This window comes from Taudactylus pleione, unplaced genomic scaffold (genome assembly GCF_031769625.1).
Source record: "Taudactylus pleione unplaced genomic scaffold, aTauple2 ptg001975l, whole genome shotgun sequence".
Classification (NCBI taxonomy): Eukaryota; Metazoa; Chordata; class Amphibia; order Anura; family Myobatrachidae; genus Taudactylus; species Taudactylus pleione.
In genome coordinates, this window is record NW_028286371.1 from 210,892 (window position 1) to 225,714 (window position 14,823).

Consider the following 14,823-nt stretch of genomic DNA (forward strand, 5'->3'; position numbering starts at 1 on the left):
CATTTTGAAATAATTCCACCCTATGGATCCTAAAGTTGGAAAGCCATGGAAAGTATGACCAATTTTGGATCTCTATTATGTACACACCACAATAACATAAAACAGCTCATTTTAAAATGCATTTAAATAATTTGATTCAAAGTGTCTCCCAGGTATGCCTCAATTATAGATATTGCATATATATCAGATTAGGCCATTTGAAAAGGATTCAACATCACAATAAATAGAACCAAGAGAATGAAAACAGTATACATAAGCCTACATTTTTAATTGTCATATTAGTGCTAAAGTATAATGAAAACCAAAGTTGAAGTGTTCCTTTATAAGGCAGGAGGATTAAATATTTTGTTTTATGCTAACCTGGCCTCTCTCCTACAGCTCGTTAAGAAGTAAAGTAATACATTCCTAGTCCATTATAGATGACTACAACTACTTTGCCAATTTTATGTGACTGTCTTGATGCAATCTTGAAGAACCTTAAGATGACCATAAACAAAACAATTGTAATTGAAAAAAGTACATTTACCAGAAAAGATTTGAAATTTGCTGTATATCAATTTCCATCCTCAATCAGACACCAAAATGTGTATAAAATAACTTAACCAAGTGGCTCCATAGCCTAGGGGTTAGAGCACTGGTCTTGTAAACCAGAGGTTGTGAGTTCAAATCTCACTGGGGCCTAAAGTGTCATTATTGTTACTCCTGCTAAAACTTAATTTGCAGCAACCTATATTGCAATAGTCTGCTTTAGTATGCTAAATGAGAAGATGATGAATACACACACTTGTATAGCCAAATTGGAAAGACACATATCGCATTCAGTCTAACCTATTGACTGGTTTCAAGAGCATATTTGAAAACATTTGTGTTTTCTTTTATTGGACCAATTTCCTTCAAACTGAAACTCCCAGCATGGTTATTCACCATCATTATAAAATAAATATAAGAGATTTCCAATTATTTAACTTTAAAAAGAGCATTTAAAGCTATGGAGCCACTTGGTTAAGTTATGTTATACACATTTTGGTGTCTGGTTGAGGATGGAAATTGATATACAGCAAATTTCAAATCTTTTCTGGTAAATGTACTTTTTTCATTTACAATTGTTGTGTTTATGGTCATCTTAAGGTTCTTCAAGATTGCATTGCATACAGCAGATTTCATCTTGTGCAATTGATACCAATATTTTGAATATAGGTGCCAATAGATATAACTGAAGGCTGATTTGAACATGTAAGCATATATACTCTACACGTGCAAGCACACTCAGGGTAATGACCACTAATGACTACAAATAACTCTATAAAGATGTCCGGTTTAACATTTTGAAATAATTCTACCCTATTGATGCTAAAGTTGGAAAGCCATGGAAAGTATGACCAATTTTGGATCTCTATTATGTACACACCACACTAACATAAAACAGCTCATTTTAAAATGCATTTAAATAATTTGATTCAAAGTGTCTCCCAGGTATGCCTCAATTATAGATATTGCATATATATCAGAATAGGCCATTTGAAAAGGATTCAACATCACAATAAATAAAACCAAGAGAATGAAAACAGTATACATAAGCCTACATTTTTAATTGTCATATTAGTGCTAAAGTATAATGAAAACCAAAGTTGAAGTGTTCCTTTATAAGGCAGGAGGATAAAATCTTTTGTTTTATGTTAACCTGGACTCTCTCCTACAGCTCGTTAAGAAGTAAAGTAATACATTCCTAGTCCATTATAGATGACTACAACTACTTTGCCAATTTTATGTGACTGTCTTGATGCAATCTTGAAGAACCTTAAGATGACCATAAACACAACAATTGTAATTGAAAAAAGTACATTTACCAGAAAAGATTTGAAATTTGCTGTATATCAATTTCCATCCTCAACCAGACACCAAAATGTGTATAAAATAACTTAACCAAGTGGCTCCATAGCTCAGGGGTTAGAGCACTGGTCTTGTAAACCAGGGGTCGTGAGTTCAAATCTCACTGGGGCCTAATGTGTCATTATTGTTTCTGCTGCTAAAACTTAATTTGCAGCAACCTATATTGCAATAGTCTGCTTTAGTATGCTAAATGAGAAGATGATGAATACACACACTTGTATAGCCAAATTGGAAAGACACATATCGCATTCAGTCTAACCTATTGACTGGTTTCAAGAGCATATTTGAAAACATTTGTGTTTTCTTTTATTGGACCAATTTCCTTCAAACTGAAACTCCCAGCATGGTTATTCACCATCATTATAAAATAAATATAAGAGATTTCCAATTATTTAACTTTAAAAAGAGCATTTAAAGCTATGGAGCCACTTGGTTAAGTTATGTTATACACATTTTGGTGTCTGGTTGAGGATGGAAATTGATATACAGCAAATTTCAAATCTTTTCTGGTAAATGTACTTTTTTCAATTACAATTGTTGTGTTTATGGTCATCTTAAGGTTCTTCAAGATTGCATTGCATAGAGCAGATTTCATCTTGTGCAATTGATACCAATATTTTGAACATAGGTGCCAATAGATATAACTGAAGGCTGATTTGAACATGTAAGCATATATACTCTACACGTGCAAGCACACTCAGGGTAATGACCACTAATGACTACAAATAACTCTATAAAGATGTCCGGTTTAACATTTTGAAATAATTCTACCCTATTGATGCTAAAGTTGGAAAGCCATGGAAAGTATGACCAATTTTGGATCTCTATTATGTACACACCACACTAACATAAAACAGCTCATTTTAAAATGCATTTAAATAATTTGATTCAAAGTGTCTCCCAGGTATGCCTCAATTATAGATATTGCATATATATCAGAATAGGCCATTTGAAAAGGATTCAACATCACAATAAATAGAACCAAGAGAATGAAAACAGTATACATAAGCCTACATTTTTAATTGTCATATTAGTGCTAAAGTATAATGAAAACCAAAGTTGAAGTGTTCCTTTATAAGGCAGGAGGATTAAATGTTTTGTTTTATGTTAACCTGGCCTCTCTCCTACAGCTCGTTAAGAAGTAAAGTAATACATTCCTAGTCCATTATAGATGACTACAACTACTTTGCCAATTTTATGTGACTGTCTTGATGCAATCTTGAAGAACCTTAAGATGACCATAAACACAACAATTGTAATTGATAAAAGTACATTTACCAGAAAAGTTTTGAAATTTGCTGTATATCAATTTCCATCCTCAACCAGACACCAAAATGTGTATAAAATAACTTAACCAAGTGGCTCCATAGCTCAGGGGTGAGTGCACTGGTCTTGTAAACCAGGGGTCGTGAGTTCAAATCTCACTGGGGCCTAATGTGTCATTATTGTTACTGCTGCTAAAACTTAATTTGCAGCAACCTTTTAGTATGCTAAATGAGAAGATGATGAATACACACACTTGTATAGCCAAATTGGAAAGACACATATCGCATTCAGTCTACCCTATTGACTGGTTTCAAGAGCATATTTGAAAACATTTGTGTTTTCTTTTATTGGACCAATTTCCTTCAAACTGAAACTCCCAGCATGGTTATTCACCATCATTATAAAATAAATATAAGAGATTTTCAAATGTTTTACTTTAAAAAGAGCATTTAAAGCTATGGAGCCACTTGGTTAAGTTATGTTATACACATTTTGGTGTCTGGTTGAGGATGGAAATTGATATACAGCAAATTTCAAATCTTTTCTGGTAAATGTACTTTTTTCAATTACAATTGTTGTGTTTATGGTCATCTTAAGGTTCTTCAAGATTGCATTGCATAGAGCAGATTTCATCTTGTGCAATTGATACCAATATTTTGAACATAGGTGCCAATAGATATAACTGAAGGCTGATTTGAACATGTAAGCATATATACTCTACACGTGCAAGCACACTCAGGGTAATGACCACTAATGACTACAAATAACTCTATAAAGATGTCCGGCTATAACATTTTGAAATAATTCCACCCTATGGATCCTAAAGTTGGAAAGCCATGGAAAGTATGACCAATTTTGGATCTCTATTATGTACACACCACAATAACATAAAACAGCTCATTTTAAAATGCATTTAAATAATTTGATTCAAAGTGTCTCCCAGGTATGCCTCAATTATAGATATTGCATATATATCAGATTAGGCCATTTGAAAAGGATTCAACATCACAATAAATAGAACCAAGAGAATGAAAACAGTATACATAAGCCTACATTTTTAATTGTCATATTAGTGCTAAAGTATAATGAAAACCAAAGTTGAAGTGTTCCTTTATAAGGCAGGAGGATTAAATATTTTGTTTTATGCTAACCTGGCCTCTCTCCTACAGCTCGTTAAGAAGTAAAGTAATACATTCCTAGTCCATTATAGATGACTACAACTACTTTGCCAATTTTATGTGACTGTCTTGATGCAATCTTGAAGAACCTTAAGATGACCATAAACACAACAATTGTAATTGAAAAAAGTACATTTACCAGAAAAGATTTGAAATTTGCTGTATATCAATTTCCATCCTCAATCAGACACCAAAATGTGTATAAAATAACTTAACCAAGTGGCTCCATAGCCTAGGGGTTAGAGCACTGGTCTTGTAAACCAGAGGTTGTGAGTTCAAATCTCACTGGGGCCTAATGCATCATGCGTAACAATACTCCTGCTAAAACTTAATTTGCAGCAACCTATATTGCAATAGTCTGCTTTAGTATGCTAAATGAGAAGATGATGAATACACACTTGTATAGCCAAATTGGAAAGACACATATCGCATTCAGTCTAACCTATTGACTGGTTTCAAGAGCATATTTGAAAACATTTGTGTTTTCTTTTATTGGACCAATTTCCTTCAAATCGAAACTCCCAGCATGGTTATTCACCATCATTATAAAATAAATATAAGAGATTTCCAATTATTTAACTTTAAAAAGAGCATTTAAAGCTATGGAGCCACTTGGTTAAGTTATGTTATACACATTTTGGTGTCTGGTTGAGGATGGAAATTGATATACAGCAAATTTCAAATCTTTTCTGGTAAATGTACTTTTTTCAATTACAATTGTTGTGTTTATGGTCATCTTAAGGTTCTTCAAGATTGCATTGCATAGAGCAGATTTCATCTTGTGCAATTGATACCAATATTTTGAACATAGGTGTCAATAGATATAACTGAAGGCTGATTTGAACATGTAAGCATATATACTCTACACGTGCAAGCACACTCAGGGTAATGACCACTAATGACTACAAATAACTCTATAAAGATGTCCGGATTTAACATTTTGAAATAATTCTACCCTATGGATCCTAAAGTTGGAAAGCCATGGAAAGTATGACCAATTTTGGATCTCTATTATGTACACACCACACTAACATAAAACAGCTCATTTTAAAATGCATTTAAATAATTTGATTCAAAGTGTCTCCCAGGTATGCCTCAATTATAGATATTGCATATATATCAGAATAGGCCATTTGAAAAGGATTCAACATCACAATAAATAAAACCAAGAGAATGAAAACAGTATACATAAGCCTACATTTTTAATTGTCATATTAGTGCTAAAGTATAATGAAAACCAAAGTTGAAGTGTTCCTTTATAAGGCAGGAGGATAAAATCTTTTGTTTTATGTTAACCTGGACTCTCTCCTACAGCTCGTTAAGAAGTAAAGTAATACATTCCTAGTCCATTATAGATGACTACAACTACTTTGCCAATTTTATGTGACTGTCTTGATGCAATCTTGAAGAACCTTAAGATGACCATAAACACAACAATTGTAATTGAAAAAAGTACATTTACCAGAAAAGATTTGAAATTTGCTGTATATCAATTTCCATCCTCAACCAGACACCAAAATGTGTATAAAATAACTTAACCAAGTGGCTCCATAGCTCAGGGGTTAGAGCACTGGTCTTGTAAACCAGGGGTCGTGAGTTCAAATCTCACTGGGGCCTAATGTGTCATTATTGTTTCTGCTGCTAAAACTTAATTTGCAGCAACCTATATTGCAATAGTCTGCTTTAGTATGCTAAATGAGAAGATGATGTATAGCCAAATTGGAAAGACACAGATCGCATTCAGTCTAACCTATTGAATGGTTTCAAGAGCATATTTGAAAACATTTGTGTTTTCTTTTATTGGACCAATTTCCTTCAAACTGAAACTCCCAGCATGGTTATTCACCATCATTATAAAATAAATATAAGAGATTTCCAATTATTTAACTTTAAAAAGAGCATTTAAAGCTATGGAGCCACTTGGTTAAGTTATGTTATACACATTTTGGTGTCTGGTTGAGGATGGAAATTGATATACAGCAAATTTCAAATCTTTTCTGGTAAATGTACTTTTTTCAATTACAATTGTTGTGTTTATGGTCATCTTAAGGTTCTTCAAGATTGCATTGCATAGAGCAGATTTCATCTTGTGCAATTGATACCAATATTTTGAACATAGGTGCCAATAGATATAACTGAAGGCTGATTTGAACATGTAAGCATATATACTCTACACGTGCAAGCACACTCAGGGTAATGACCACTAATGACTACAAATAACTCTATAAAGATGTCCGGCTATAACATTTTGAAATAATTCCACCCTATGGATCCTAAAGTTGGAAAGCCATGGAAAGTATGACCAATTTTGGATCTCTATTATGTACACACCACAATAACATAAAACAGCTCATTTTAAAATGCATTTAAATAATTTGATTCAAAGTGTCTCCCAGGTATGCCTCAATTATAGATATTGCATATATATCAGATTAGGCCATTTGAAAAGGATTCAACATCACAATAAATAGAACCAAGAGAATGAAAACAGTATACATAAGCCTACATTTTTAATTGTCATATTAGTGCTAAAGTATAATGAAAACCAAAGTTGAAGTGTTCCTTTATAAGGCAGGAGGATTAAATATTTTGTTTTATGTTAACCTGGCCTCTCTCCTACAGCTCGTTAAGAAGTAAAGTAATACATTCCTAGTCCATTATAGATGACTACAACTACTTTGCCAATTTTATGTGACTGTCTTGATGCAATCTTGAAGAACCTTAAGATGACCATAAACACAACAATTGTAATTGAAAAAAGTACATTTACCAGAAAAGTTTTGAAATTTGCTGTATATCAATTTCCATCCTCAACCAGACACCAAAATGTGTATAAATTAACTTAACCAAGTGGCTCCATAGCTCAGGGGTGAGTGCACTGGTCTTGTAAACCAGGGGTCGTGAGTTCAAATCTCACTGGGGCCTAATGTGTCATTATTGTTACTGCTGCTAAAACTTAATTTGCAGCAACCTTTTAGTATGCTAAATGAGAAGATGATGAATACACACACTTGTATAGCCAAATTGGAAAGACACATATCGCATTCAGTCTAACCTATTGACTGGTTTCAAGAGCATATTTGAAAACATTTGTGTTTTCTTTTATTGGACCAATTTCCTTCAAACTGAAACTCCCAGCATGGTTATTCACCATCATTATAAAATAAATATAAGAGATTTTCAAATGTTTTACTTTAAAAAGAGCATTTAAAGCTATGGAGCCACTTGGTTAAGTTATGTTATACACATTTTGGTGTCTGGTTGAGGATGGAAATTGATATACAGCAAATTTCAAATCTTTTCTGGTAAATGTACTTTTTTCAATTACAATTGTTGTGTTTATGGTCATCTTAAGGTTCTTCAAGATTGTATTGCATAGAGCAGATTTCATCTTGTGCAATTGATACCAATATTTTGAACATAGGTGCCAATAGATATAACTGAAGGCTGATTTGAACATGTAAGCATATATACTCTACACGTGCAAGCACACTCAGGGTAATGACCACTAATGACTACAAATAACTCTATAAAGATGTCCGGCTATAACATTTTGAAATAATTCCACCCTATGGATCCTAAAGTTGGAAAGCCATGGAAAGTATGACCAATTTTGGATCTCTATTATGTACACACCACAATAACATAAAACAGCTCATTTTAAAATGCATTTAAATAATTTGATTCAAAGTGTCTCCCAGGTATGCCTCAATTATAGATATTGCATATATATCAGATTAGGCCATTTGAAAAGGATTCAACATCACAATAAATAGAACCAAGAGAATGAAAACAGTATACATAAGCCTACATTTTTAATTGTCATATTAGTGCTAAAGTATAATGAAAACCAAAGTTGAAGTGTTCCTTTATAAGGCAGGAGGATTAAATATTTTGTTTTATGCTAACCTGGCCTCTCTCCTACAGCTCGTTAAGAAGTAAAGTAATACATTCCTAGTCCATTATAGATGACTACAACTACTTTGCCAATTTTATGTGACTGTCTTGATGCAATCTTGAAGAACCTTAAGATGACCATAAACAAAACAATTGTAATTGAAAAAAGTACATTTACCAGAAAAGATTTGAAATTTGCTGTATATCAATTTCCATCCTCAATCAGACACCAAAATGTGTATAAAATAACTTAACCAAGTGGCTCCATAGCCTAGGGGTTAGAGCACTGGTCTTGTAAACCAGAGGTTGTGAGTTCAAATCTCACTGGGGCCTAAAGTGTCATTATTGTTACTCCTGCTAAAACTTAATTTGCAGCAACCTATATTGCAATAGTCTGCTTTAGTATGCTAAATGAGAAGATGATGAATACACACACTTGTATAGCCAAATTGGAAAGACACATATCGCATTCAGTCTAACCTATTGACTGGTTTCAAGAGCATATTTGAAAACATTTGTGTTTTCTTTTATTGGACCAATTTCCTTCAAACTGAAACTCCCAGCATGGTTATTCACCATCATTATAAAATAAATATAAGAGATTTCCAATTATTTAACTTTAAAAAGAGCATTTAAAGCTATGGAGCCACTTGGTTAAGTTATGTTATACACATTTTGGTGTCTGGTTGAGGATGGAAATTGATATACAGCAAATTTCAAATCTTTTCTGGTAAATGTACTTTTTTCATTTACAATTGTTGTGTTTATGGTCATCTTAAGGTTCTTCAAGATTGCATTGCATACAGCAGATTTCATCTTGTGCAATTGATACCAATATTTTGAATATAGGTGCCAATAGATATAACTGAAGGCTGATTTGAACATGTAAGCATATATACTCTACACGTGCAAGCACACTCAGGGTAATGACCACTAATGACTACAAATAACTCTATAAAGATGTCCGGTTTAACATTTTGAAATAATTCTACCCTATTGATGCTAAAGTTGGAAAGCCATGGAAAGTATGACCAATTTTGGATCTCTATTATGTACACACCACACTAACATAAAACAGCTCATTTTAAAATGCATTTAAATAATTTGATTCAAAGTGTCTCCCAGGTATGCCTCAATTATAGATATTGCATATATATCAGAATAGGCCATTTGAAAAGGATTCAACATCACAATAAATAAAACCAAGAGAATGAAAACAGTATACATAAGCCTACATTTTTAATTGTCATATTAGTGCTAAAGTATAATGAAAACCAAAGTTGAAGTGTTCCTTTATAAGGCAGGAGGATAAAATCTTTTGTTTTATGTTAACCTGGACTCTCTCCTACAGCTCGTTAAGAAGTAAAGTAATACATTCCTAGTCCATTATAGATGACTACAACTACTTTGCCAATTTTATGTGACTGTCTTGATGCAATCTTGAAGAACCTTAAGATGACCATAAACACAACAATTGTAATTGAAAAAAGTACATTTACCAGAAAAGATTTGAAATTTGCTGTATATCAATTTCCATCCTCAACCAGACACCAAAATGTGTATAAAATAACTTAACCAAGTGGCTCCATAGCTCAGGGGTTAGAGCACTGGTCTTGTAAACCAGGGGTCGTGAGTTCAAATCTCACTGGGGCCTAATGTGTCATTATTGTTTCTGCTGCTAAAACTTAATTTGCAGCAACCTATATTGCAATAGTCTGCTTTAGTATGCTAAATGAGAAGATGATGAATACACACACTTGTATAGCCAAATTGGAAAGACACATATCGCATTCAGTCTAACCTATTGACTGGTTTCAAGAGCATATTTGAAAACATTTGTGTTTTCTTTTATTGGACCAATTTCCTTCAAACTGAAACTCCCAGCATGGTTATTCACCATCATTATAAAATAAATATAAGAGATTTCCAATTATTTAACTTTAAAAAGAGCATTTAAAGCTATGGAGCCACTTGGTTAAGTTATGTTATACACATTTTGGTGTCTGGTTGAGGATGGAAATTGATATACAGCAAATTTCAAATCTTTTCTGGTAAATGTACTTTTTTCAATTACAATTGTTGTGTTTATGGTCATCTTAAGGTTCTTCAAGATTGCATTGCATAGAGCAGATTTCATCTTGTGCAATTGATACCAATATTTTGAACATAGGTGCCAATAGATATAACTGAAGGCTGATTTGAACATGTAAGCATATATACTCTACACGTGCAAGCACACTCAGGGTAATGACCACTAATGACTACAAATAACTCTATAAAGATGTCCGGTTTAACATTTTGAAATAATTCCACCCTATGGATCCTAAAGTTGGAAAGCCATGGAAAGTATGACCAATTTTGGATCTCTATTATGTACACACCACAATAACATAAAACAGCTCATTTTAAAATGCATTTAAATAATTTGATTCAAAGTGTCTCCCAGGTATGCCTCAATTATAGATATTGCATATATATCAGAATAGGCCATTTGAAAAGGATTCAACATCACAATAAATAGAACCAAGAGAATGAAAACAGTATACATAAGCCTACATTTTTAATTGTCATATTAGTGCTAAAGTATAATGAAAACCAAAGTTGAAGTGTTCCTTTATAAGGCAGGAGGATTAAATGTTTTGTTTTATGTTAACCTGGCCTCTCTCCTACAGCTCGTTAAGAAGTAAAGTAATACATTCCTAGTCCATTATAGATGACTACAACTACTTTGCCAATTTTATGTGACTGTCTTGATGCAATCTTGAAGAACCTTAAGATGACCATAAACACAACAATTGTAATTGATAAAAGTACATTTACCAGAAAAGTTTTGAAATTTGCTGTATATCAATTTCCATCCTCAACCAGACACCAAAATGTGTATAAAATAACTTAACCAAGTGGCTCCATAGCTCAGGGGTGAGTGCACTGGTCTTGTAAACCAGGGGTCGTGAGTTCAAATCTCACTGGGGCCTAATGTGTCATTATTGTTACTGCTGCTAAAACTTAATTTGCAGCAACCTTTTAGTATGCTAAATGAGAAGATGATGAATACACACACTTGTATAGCCAAATTGGAAAGACACATATCGCATTCAGTCTACCCTATTGACTGGTTTCAAGAGCATATTTGAAAACATTTGTGTTTTCTTTTATTGGACCAATTTCCTTCAAACTGAAACTCCCAGCATGGTTATTCACCATCATTATAAAATAAATATAAGAGATTTTCAAATGTTTTACTTTAAAAAGAGCATTTAAAGCTATGGAGCCACTTGGTTAAGTTATGTTATACACATTTTGGTGTCTGGTTGAGGATGGAAATTGATATACAGCAAATTTCAAATCTTTTCTGGTAAATGTACTTTTTTCAATTACAATTGTTGTGTTTATGGTCATCTTAAGGTTCTTCAAGATTGCATTGCATAGAGCAGATTTCATCTTGTGCAATTGATACCAATATTTTGAACATAGGTGCCAATAGATATAACTGAAGGCTGATTTGAACATGTAAGCATATATACTCTACACGTGCAAGCACACTCAGGGTAATGACCACTAATGACTACAAATAACTCTATAAAGATGTCCGGCTATAACATTTTGAAATAATTCCACCCTATGGATCCTAAAGTTGGAAAGCCATGGAAAGTATGACCAATTTTGGATCTCTATTATGTACACACCACAATAACATAAAACAGCTCATTTTAAAATGCATTTAAATAATTTGATTCAAAGTGTCTCCCAGGTATGCCTCAATTATAGATATTGCATATATATCAGATTAGGCCATTTGAAAAGGATTCAACATCACAATAAATAGAACCAAGAGAATGAAAACAGTATACATAAGCCTACATTTTTAATTGTCATATTAGTGCTAAAGTATAATGAAAACCAAAGTTGAAGTGTTCCTTTATAAGGCAGGAGGATTAAATATTTTGTTTTATGCTAACCTGGCCTCTCTCCTACAGCTCGTTAAGAAGTAAAGTAATACATTCCTAGTCCATTATAGATGACTACAACTACTTTGCCAATTTTATGTGACTGTCTTGATGCAATCTTGAAGAACCTTAAGATGACCATAAACACAACAATTGTAATTGATAAAAGTACATTTACCAGAAAAGTTTTGAAATTTGCTGTATATCAATTTCCATCCTCAACCAGACACCAAAATGTGTATAAAATAACTTAACCAAGTGGCTCCATAGCTCAGGGGTGAGTGCACTGGTCTTGTAAACCAGGGGTCGTGAGTTCAAATCTCACTGGGGCCTAATGTGTCATTATTGTTACTGCTGCTAAAACTTAATTTGCAGCAACCTTTTAGTATGCTAAATGAGAAGATGATGAATACACACACTTGTATAGCCAAATTGGAAAGACACATATCGCATTCAGTCTACCCTATTGACTGGTTTCAAGAGCATATTTGAAAACATTTGTGTTTTCTTTTATTGGACCAATTTCCTTCAAACTGAAACTCCCAGCATGGTTATTCACCATCATTATAAAATAAATATAAGAGATTTTCAAATGTTTTACTTTAAAAAGAGCATTTAAAGCTATGGAGCCACTTGGTTAAGTTATGTTATACACATTTTGGTGTCTGGTTGAGGATGGAAATTGATATACAGCAAATTTCAAATCTTTTCTGGTAAATGTACTTTTTTCAATTACAATTGTTGTGTTTATGGTCATCTTAAGGTTCTTCAAGATTGCATTGCATAGAGCAGATTTCATCTTGTGCAATTGATACCAATATTTTGAACATAGGTGCCAATAGATATAACTGAAGGCTGATTTGAACATGTAAGCATATATACTCTACACGTGCAAGCACACTCAGGGTAATGACCACTAATGACTACAAATAACTCTATAAAGATGTCCGGCTATAACATTTTGAAATAATTCCACCCTATGGATCCTAAAGTTGGAAAGCCATGGAAAGTATGACCAATTTTGGATCTCTATTATGTACACACCACAATAACATAAAACAGCTCATTTTAAAATGCATTTAAATAATTTGATTCAAAGTGTCTCCCAGGTATGCCTCAATTATAGATATTGCATATATATCAGATTAGGCCATTTGAAAAGGATTCAACATCACAATAAATAGAACCAAGAGAATGAAAACAGTATACATAAGCCTACATTTTTAATTGTCATATTAGTGCTAAAGTATAATGAAAACCAAAGTTGAAGTGTTCCTTTATAAGGCAGGAGGATTAAATATTTTGTTTTATGCTAACCTGGCCTCTCTCCTACAGCTCGTTAAGAAGTAAAGTAATACATTCCTAGTCCATTATAGATGACTACAACTACTTTGCCAATTTTATGTGACTGTCTTGATGCAATCTTGAAGAACCTTAAGATGACCATAAACACAACAATTGTAATTGAAAAAAGTACATTTACCAGAAAAGATTTGAAATTTGCTGTATATCAATTTCAATCCTCAATCAGACACCAAAATGTGTATAAAATAACTTAACCAAGTGGCTCCATAGCCTAGGGGTTAGAGCACTGGTCTTGTAAACCAGAGGTTGTGAGTTCAAATCTCACTGGGGCCTAATGCGTCATTATTGTTACTCCTGCTAAAACTTAATTTGCAGCAACCTATATTGCAATAGTCTGCTTTAGTATGCTAAATGAGAAGATGATGAATACACACACTTGTATAGCCAAATTGGAAAGACACATATCGCATTCAGTCTAACCTATTGACTGGTTTCAAGAGCATATTTGAAAACATTTGTGTTTTCTTTTATTGGACCAATTTCCTTCAAACTGAAACTCCCAGCATGGTTATTCACCATCATTATAAAATAAATATAAGAGATTTCCAATTATTTAACTTTAAAAAGAGCATTTAAAGCTATGGAGCCACTTGGTTAAGTTATGTTATACACATTTTGGTGTCTGGTTGAGGATGGAAATTGATATACAGCAAATTTCAAATCTTTTCTGGTAAATGTACTTTTTTCATTTACAATTGTTGTGTTTATGGTCATCTTAAGGTTCTTCAAGATTGCATTGCATAGAGCAGATTTCATCTTGTGCAATTGATACCAATATTTTGAATATAGGTGCCAATAGATATAACTGAAGGCTGATTTGAACATGTAAGCATATATACTCTACACGTGCAAGCACACTCAGGGTAATGACCACTAATGACTACAAATAACTCTATAAAGATGTCCGGTTTAACATTTTGAAATAATTCTACCCTATTGATGCTAAAGTTGGAAAGCCATGGAAAGTATGACCAATTTTGGATCTCTATTATGTACACACCACACTAACATAAAACAGCTCATTTTAAAATGCATTTAAATAATTTGATTCAAAGTGTCTCCCAGGTATGCCTCAATTATAGATATTGCATATATATCAGAATAGGCCATTTGAAAAGGATTCAACATCACAATAAATAGAACCAAGAGAATGAAAACAGTATACATAAGCCTACATTTTTAATTGTCATATTAGTGCTAAAGTATAATGAAAACCAAAGTTGAAGTGTTCCTTTATAAGGCAGGAGGATTAAATGTTTTGTTTTATGTTAACCTGGCCT

The 14,823-nt window shown here is 33.0% G+C and overlaps 11 non-coding genes across 11 annotated transcripts; all 11 read left to right on the plus strand.

The window, feature by feature from the left end:
• Nucleotides 1–608: 608 nt before the first annotated feature.
• On the plus strand, nt 609–681 carry TRNAT-UGU (transfer RNA threonine (anticodon UGU)). Its single transcript has one exon. It is a non-coding gene; the product is annotated as a tRNA-Thr (tRNA).
• Nucleotides 682–1,929: 1,248 nt separating this feature from the next.
• On the plus strand, nt 1,930–2,002 carry TRNAT-UGU (transfer RNA threonine (anticodon UGU)). The gene has a single exon. It is a non-coding gene; the product is annotated as a tRNA-Thr (tRNA).
• A 1,248-nt stretch (nt 2,003–3,250) lies between these two features.
• Nucleotides 3,251–3,323, plus strand: TRNAT-UGU (transfer RNA threonine (anticodon UGU)). The gene has a single exon. It is a non-coding gene; the product is annotated as a tRNA-Thr (tRNA).
• A 1,232-nt stretch (nt 3,324–4,555) lies between these two features.
• TRNAT-UGU (transfer RNA threonine (anticodon UGU)) lies at nt 4,556–4,628 on the plus strand. Its single transcript has one exon. It is a non-coding gene; the product is annotated as a tRNA-Thr (tRNA).
• A 1,250-nt stretch (nt 4,629–5,878) lies between these two features.
• Nucleotides 5,879–5,951, plus strand: TRNAT-UGU (transfer RNA threonine (anticodon UGU)). Its single transcript has one exon. It is a non-coding gene; the product is annotated as a tRNA-Thr (tRNA).
• A 1,235-nt stretch (nt 5,952–7,186) lies between these two features.
• On the plus strand, nt 7,187–7,259 carry TRNAT-UGU (transfer RNA threonine (anticodon UGU)). Its single transcript has one exon. It is a non-coding gene; the product is annotated as a tRNA-Thr (tRNA).
• A 1,232-nt stretch (nt 7,260–8,491) lies between these two features.
• On the plus strand, nt 8,492–8,564 carry TRNAT-UGU (transfer RNA threonine (anticodon UGU)). Its single transcript has one exon. It is a non-coding gene; the product is annotated as a tRNA-Thr (tRNA).
• A 1,248-nt stretch (nt 8,565–9,812) lies between these two features.
• Nucleotides 9,813–9,885, plus strand: TRNAT-UGU (transfer RNA threonine (anticodon UGU)). Its single transcript has one exon. It is a non-coding gene; the product is annotated as a tRNA-Thr (tRNA).
• Nucleotides 9,886–11,133: 1,248 nt separating this feature from the next.
• Nucleotides 11,134–11,206, plus strand: TRNAT-UGU (transfer RNA threonine (anticodon UGU)). Its single transcript has one exon. It is a non-coding gene; the product is annotated as a tRNA-Thr (tRNA).
• Nucleotides 11,207–12,438: 1,232 nt separating this feature from the next.
• On the plus strand, nt 12,439–12,511 carry TRNAT-UGU (transfer RNA threonine (anticodon UGU)). Its single transcript has one exon. It is a non-coding gene; the product is annotated as a tRNA-Thr (tRNA).
• Nucleotides 12,512–13,743: 1,232 nt separating this feature from the next.
• TRNAT-UGU (transfer RNA threonine (anticodon UGU)) lies at nt 13,744–13,816 on the plus strand. The gene has a single exon. It is a non-coding gene; the product is annotated as a tRNA-Thr (tRNA).
• Nucleotides 13,817–14,823: the final 1,007 nt, after the last annotated feature.